We start from the raw sequence: 7575 nt of genomic DNA, 5'->3' as shown, positions 1-7575 counted from the left end.
TAGTCAGTTCAGACATAATATGCACTGAGAACTTTAAATCATTAACTATGATACTGAACAGCAGTTTAGGCAATTCTATTTCCAACATACAGTCATTTTCAAGATATATGCCTTGAATAAAAAGTAGCTCCCAGTTCTATTTAACTGTGTTTCATGTACCATGATGAAGAACATCAGCATATAATGATACACATAATATGTTAATAATGCCATTTGGCTTAAAATATTCCCTGATTTGGGGCTGAGGATATAACTCAGTAGTAAAATGCTTGCCTAGCATGCAAGAGATCATGGGTTCAAATACCCTTAAGACCCTAAAAAGACAAAGCCAGCTGGGCAGGGTGACACAGGCCTGTAAGCCCAGCACTCTGTGAGTTCAAGGTCAATCTGGTCTACAAAGTGAGTCCATGACCACCAAGGCCGCACAGAGAAACCCTGTCTCAAATAACACACACACACACACACACACTCACACACACACACACACACACACGCATGCACACACACACAGGGAGAGAGAGAGAGAGAGAGAGAGAGAGAGAGAGAGAGAGAGAGAGAGAGAGAGAGAGAGAGAGAATGAAAAACATTTAAACTTGGGACTTGGGGAATCTAGGCAAGAGGCAGGGAAGATTGAATGAGATATTTTAAAATAGAATAACCAAATAAATATTGTGCACATAATCCAGCATAAACTGCATTTTTATTTTTCCCTGAAGTCCCGCAAGCTGTTTTGATCAGATTCAGACAGTAGGCACAGACTAGTTTCTAAACGTGGAAGGAATAATGTGTGATATGTAAGTAAAATAAAATCGAAAACGAGATCTTGTTACTGTGCCTGAAACAGCAGCATTTGCCAGGAGACAGAGTGGTAGATAGTGTTGACAACCCTGAGATTGGTCCCTGTAGTAAGATACGCAGTACCTCTGCTATGAAGGCGCTTATCAATTTATATTTGTGATGAGTTAAGATAACATGGATCCAATTAGGACATTAAATAAAAGGCTTTTTAGTTGTTCATTTGGATTTCTGCTTTGGTGGTTGCTGTGTGTTGTTCAGGGCAGAGTCTTGCTATATAGCGCAAGCTCGCCCTGAATTGGAAATATCCCTGCCTTAACCCCCAGAGCACTGTGATCACATGGAGTACACTGTCATGCTTGGTTTACATATATTTTATTTCATTTTGCCTTGATATGGCTGCTGCTCTTTTGATGCCTTGTTCAAATAGCTTTGGAATAGTCCTGTTACAGTCAGAGTGCAACCAGAGATGTTTCTATCTGGTGACCAAGTTTTGTGAGAACTGAAACTTGCATATAGCACGTGACAAAACTCTTGAAAAGCAAGAGCATAACACAAGATAAAACCCCAGTTACATCTCAGTGATGGGTTCTCTACATTGGCTTTGGCTTGTGGGCATGTCTATAGGCAACTGTCTTTAAAAAAAATCTTATTAGTTCTTTGAGAGTTTCCTACAATGTGTTCTTGTCATTTTCATCCTCCCTCCCCCAACTCTGCCAAGATCCGTTCCACATCCCCACCCACTCAACTTTGTGTCTTTTGTTCTGTCAAAACAAATTTGTGCTGCTCAAATATTCTTGGCTGTGTGTCACTGGAGTGTGGGACACTTACCAAGGCTACACTCGTAGAGAAAACTGACTCTCCCTCTTCTTGCAGCTATCACTTGCCAATAGCTCCAAGGCTGGTGTTAGGAATGTGTGCCCAATTCCCCTCTATTTGATTTTATTTTTAGAGATTATAATATAATGTTATAATTTCTTCCTTTCCTTTCCTCCTTTTAAATGTTCCCATATCTTTCATCTCTGTCTCTCTCTGTCTCTGTCTCTCTGTCTCTCTCTGTCTCTCTGTCTCTCTGTCTCTCTGTCTCTGTCTCTGTCTCTGTCTCTGTCTCTCTCTCTCTCTCTCTCTCTCTCTCTCTCTCTCTCTGTCTCTCTGTCTCTGTCTCTGTCTCGTCTCTGTCTGTCTGTCTGTCTGTCTGTCTGTCTGTCTGTCTGTCTGTCTCTCTCTCTCTCTCTCTCTCTCTCTCTCTCTCTCTCTCTCTCTTTCCTCCCTTCCGCCACAGAAAAACAGTAAAATAGGTGGTCTGAGTGAGATCTCCATAGTCTGGGGCATTTAAATATTTGGTCTCCAGTTGATAGCTTTTTGGAAGTTTTAAAAAGTATAGCCTTGTGGGAGGATGCATGTCATGGCCATGGGGTTTGAGAGTTAAAGCAGTGGTTCTCTAGTTTCCTAATGCTGCCACCCTCTAATACAGTTCCTCATGTGGTGGTGACACCAACCATACAATTATTCTCCATGCTACTTCATAACTGTAATTTTCTTTCGGTTATGAATTGTAATGTAAATATTTGATGTGCAATCCCTGTGGGGTCACGACCCACAGGTTGAGAACTGCTGGTTTAAAGCCTCTCATCATTCCCAGTGCTGTCTTCATTTCCTGTTTGTGGTTGGAGCTGTAAGGTCGCTTGTTGGCATGCCTGCAACCTGCTGCCTCGGCTCTGTATCATAGACTCTAACCGTCTGTAACCGCAAACCCATGTACCTCCTTGCTTCTATGAGATGCCTTGGTCACTGTGTTTCTTCACAGCAATAGGAAAGCAACTAATACACTTGGTAATCTCAATAACACAGCAGATCTGAAATGGTTTCAGATCATCCAAAGCCCTTCTTAGCTATGGTCCCAGAACATTCTGCCGACTTAAAGTCCAAGCTAGGAGACATACTTATCTTAGTCCATGGGTCAGACACTCTAACATTGGTATCACAACAGATTGTAAAGGGCTGTTATTCTTCTCCCTAATTTCCCTCCATTGTTTGACATACTTGCCCAGAGGGGACGACATTAATCAGTAACCTGCTCATTGATTAATTAGTACCTCCATTAGACATCTTAACTATAATCTGAGAGCAGAACTGCTCAGACCAGGAGACACATCTGTCTATGACCCTAAAGACCAAGTAGAGGGCCAGGGTCTCAGTTATGGACATGGAAGTAGCTCTGCTCCTCAGTTTTAGCCCCTCTCAGTCACAGGACAGAGTATGGCTGCAGGTCTCCACACCCATGCAGTGAGTCTGTATCACACTGTCAGGCACTTGGGGGAAAGCACATCAATTTGTGCATTTAATAAGAGGGGCTTGGTGACTCTTGTGTGAGAACCAGCACTGGGGAGTGAATTGAAGTTTCCAGGAAGAACCAACCAACCAACCACCCCCAACATCACCCAAGAAACATAAAAGCTGCACCCATGTTAAAGTTGCTATACAGGTAGATGACTGAACTTCATGATTATGGAGACTTAAAATGTTGCAGACCAGAACCAAATGATTTTGGGTTATTTTTAGCTTCTTTGAAAGCTGTTCACTGCCTACTCCATGTCTGACCTAGCACCTTTGTGACTATCAAGACTTTAAAATGTATTCTGAGCAAACCACTGGCTTCCAGTTACACAAAAGCTAAGAATGTCATCAGATATCATCGGAGGCCTGTGGCAAGCTGTCACTGGTCTATCAGATGTGCGATTTTTTTTTTTTTTTTGCTTTTTTTTTTTTTGAGACAGGGTCTCTCTGTGTAGCTTTGGCTGTCCTGGACTCACTTTGTAGACCAGGTTGGCCTTGAACTCACAGCGATCCACCTGCCTCTGCCTCCTGTGTGCTGGGATTAAAGACGTGCACCATCATCACCCAGCTGTGCCAATGTATTTTAAGTGTACATTTTAAGTGTATCTGAGGAACACTTGTAGGCTTTGAGCTTTTCATTTTTTAATTTATTTTTGATTTTTAAAATTTTTTTCTTGTTTTCAGGTTTATTGAAAATATGACAGAACAGATTTAAATGGCTCCACATGGTGTTTTGAAATTCATCCCAGCTGTAGGCTGAGTGACATGCAGGTTGTAGAGACTGCCAAAGCCCAGAAGCTTCAGCGTTTCCTTGGTGTCAGGATCTGTCTCAGTGATCTCCTGGTCTAGGGCTGAGACCTCAGTAATGTAATTATCTCTTCTCTCTCTCTTTTTCCTGCAACTTGATAGAGATACCTCTCACAGGACCTCTCTGAATCGCTTCCTCAGATGCGTGACATAGCCAGCTATCTTGTTGCGGAGTTTCTTGCTGGCAGTAGTAGCCATCTCCTCGCACACATGCTTGTTGGTGTGGAAATCATTACCCAGACGCATGTAATACTTCTCAATGATGATCCAGGCCGCCTTCTTCATGGTCTTGGTGTGAACGCGGCCCATGTTGGTGGGTTTCAGGTCGCTTTGAGTGTTTAAAAACCTACTTTATTGTTTACATCCACGACATCCAATTTATTCTGTTACCATGAAAAACTTGGTGAAACTGCTACCATATTGGAATATGGTATTTGGGGTAACATACCTATGTTTCCAAACTCATATTTGGCACGAGAAGAACTGTCTCTTATTTCCTTTAAACTGAGAGTTATGTTTCTGCAGCAAGAGGGTCAAGGTACTACTACAAGATAGTCCAACCCACTCTGAACACAGACAGGGTCTGCCTAGGCAGATCAAAAACTATGTTAGTTTTCTCACTACTGTGAAAAAATATCTGAAAAAAAAAAAGGGTTTTGTAGGAGGAAGGGTTGATTTTGGTTCACTGCTAGGAAGGTTTGTGGTCGGGACTCCACACTTCCTCATGGATTCATCATACCTGGAACAAGGAAGGCCACAGAGAAAAGGGAGAGCTAGGCCTCACATGCTTTTCTCCTTTCCATGTTTTATTTATTTATTTAGGTTTTTCAAGGCAAGGTTTCTCTCTGTAGCCTTGGCTGTCCTGAACTCCCTGTGCAGACTAGGCTGGCCTCGAACTCACAGCGATCCACCTGCCTCTGCCTCCTGAGTGCTGGGATTAAAGGCATGCACTACCACATCCAGCTGCCACCACACTAGGCTTCCATGTTTAAATTCAGTCCAGACCCTCAGCCCACTCCCCTGGTGATTCACATACTCAGGGCATACTGTTTCACTTTAGTTAATTTCCTGTAGGAACCCCTTCACAGACACATCCAAATCCTTACCTCACTAATGCCCTAGCAGCTTTTTAATGCAAAATTGTTGACAAGGAGGATTAATAATCACACTAGCCCAGTAGCCATAGACCAAAGTGCCTATCATATAGTAGGACTGGAGTTTGTCTTCTCTAGCTGTTGGCTGGAGGTCCTCAATGCTGGGAGACTTCTTTCCAATTTCTGTCCGCTGCCCTATCCATCTTCCAAACTGGCATGTTTTGAATCCTTCTCATGTGGTGCATTTCTTTCACTTATTCTTCTGCTGTGAAGACAATGAAACTACTTCGAAATGGCTGTCCTGATTTAGTCACACATTCCTGGATAATCTTAAGATCAACTGACTCAGGTCTTAAATTACAGCTGTGCAAGTCTGCCCAGGGATTCCTATATTAGTGTCTCGGTGAATAATCAAAGAGTGGAAACTGTGGGACTGCTTTAGTACCGTTCTTCTTAGCCTCATAAATTCACATCCATAGAAAATGGAAATTACAAAGCATCCTCATTTAAAGCCCTCAAAGTTTTCTCTCCACTACACTATCAGTTTAATGTCCAAAACCTCGTCCAAATCCATTTAGCTCTATTGTACCAAATTTTACCACCTAAGTCATGAACATCAGTTGTGGTGAAAGGTCCAGGTATAGTCTCTGAAGTATACCTTTGAGAGCATAGTCCTTCTCTGGTTGTGTCCATGTGAAACTAAAGTGTCTACAAGCAATGCTCTCAGCTTTCAGTGCTCTGTGTGTGTGTGTGTGTGTGTGTGTGTGTGTGTGTGTGTGTGTGTGTGTGTATGTAGTGTTGGGATAACTTGCAGGATTTGACTCTTTTTCCATCACAGGAGTCCTAGAGATTAAATTCATTTTGTTAGGTGACAAGTGGCTCCATCCACTGAGCCATCTCACCAGCCCCTATTTCCTTTTATTTAACGATTTTTTTTCTGGATAGCACATTTTTGTAATGAGTATCGCTATCCATTCTGCAGATAGCATATTTTTGTATCATGAATTGCTATCCATTCACAAATATTATGATGTCTCTTACTTGTATATTTACCATTTCCATTTCATTTAACCACAATTATTGATATCTTATAGTTTTAGTCTAAATAGTTTTTACTTATGTTTTTTATTTCTATGTTTTTTCCTGTTTTTTTATGGCTTTCACTTATATCCTTTTTGACTATTATACAAATATGCTAATATTTCATTAATTCAAAAACAATTTGAAAGAAAATGTAAGTATGGCTTCCAATAGGAGTGTGATCCCTGGTACCAAGCTGACATATGTGAAGTTGCAATGAAAAAAAGAAACTTTCAAATTAAATCATTTGTCATCAGAACTTTAATCCCAAGGATTCTCCCAAACATTACAAATGACAGCATGGAGGCAGAGGGGACACTTTCATACTACCTCATAAACTCAGCTCCACAAGAACCTTCAAAATGGCGGGACAATAGTCTTCTGAAATCTCAAAGTTTCAAATAAGGACTGCTCTACCCAGCCATGTGTTCATATACCGCAATCATATGAGGAATTTATGACCTGATCACAGGCTAAATGTCTTTCAATGTATTGGATTATACATAATTTATAAATGACCAGCCTCTGCCCAGAGTGAACACTAGCTAGATTTTTCAACAACACTTGGTTGTAGTCAGTGGTGCAAATTTATTTGTTGGCTTGTGTTCGCAACAACTTTTAAAGAGTGCTTAGTTACCCACAGCTGCACAATATGTCTCAGTTACAAAAGAAACGAAACCTCTGTTTGGTGACTGACACTTCTTTAACATGTTGCATTTTAGGCTGATCAAGACTTAGAGGTTTATTTCAGTCTATGTGAAACCAATGTTAACAGCAAAGCCAATCTTCCTTAAGGAAACATTTCAAAGTAACAATATTTTTTTTTTGTACAACATGCCTCATACAAGCCATTTCAAACTATAAAGAATTACATCCTATGTGATTTCTGTTCCAAGAGACAAACCTGAGCAGCTAAAACATTTCAAAATATACCAAGCTTATAGAATTTCAAGCAAAACTTGAATTTTGTGTATATAGTCCTTTTAAATGAAGTTATTTCCTATACACCACCTCTTTTGTGAACTTTGTTTCCTTTCATTTGACCTAGATGGGATAGCAGGCTGAAAAGAGACTGTGGACAGCTGTGATTTATCTCCCAAGGCAGTGATCTCTCTTCTATCTCTGGCTGCAAGAGATGGGAGAAGGTTCTGAGGTGGGGAAGAGCCTACAAGAAGAGGACCCCAGGACCAGAGTAGCCACTCTGCCTCTCAGAGCCTGGCTCTATGGGCATCTCAGGAGCCTGCTGTACTAAACACTTGATATACAAATTAAAATGGTGCTTCTTTGGGAGAACTCAGCAGCAGACTTAAATTTGTTTTTTATCATGAAATATTTTTCTTTCTCCTAATGTGAATGATAGTTTTGATAGGTTTAATAGTTTGGCCTTGTATCTGTGATAAGTCTCATAGAACCTGTATAGATTGAGGAACTTTTCTATGATTTTGTTTAAAAAAGCTTTTTC

At 40.9% G+C, this 7575-nt stretch overlaps 1 pseudogene across 1 annotated transcript; it reads right to left on the bottom strand.

Annotated features, from left to right (window-relative positions):
- Nucleotides 1–3798: 3798 nt before the first annotated feature.
- On the bottom strand, nt 3799–4251 carry LOC311601617 (small ribosomal subunit protein eS17-like; annotated as a pseudogene). Its single transcript has one exon. The product of its transcript is annotated as a small ribosomal subunit protein eS17-like (transcript).
- Between the last annotated feature and the right edge of the window lie 3324 nt (nt 4252–7575).

This window comes from Acomys minous (assembly GCF_964271855.1).
Source record: "Acomys minous genome assembly, chromosome: 7".
NCBI classification, from domain to species: Eukaryota; Metazoa; Chordata; class Mammalia; order Rodentia; family Muridae; genus Acomys; species Acomys minous.
This window is presented reverse-complemented; position numbering and strand designations above follow the sequence as displayed.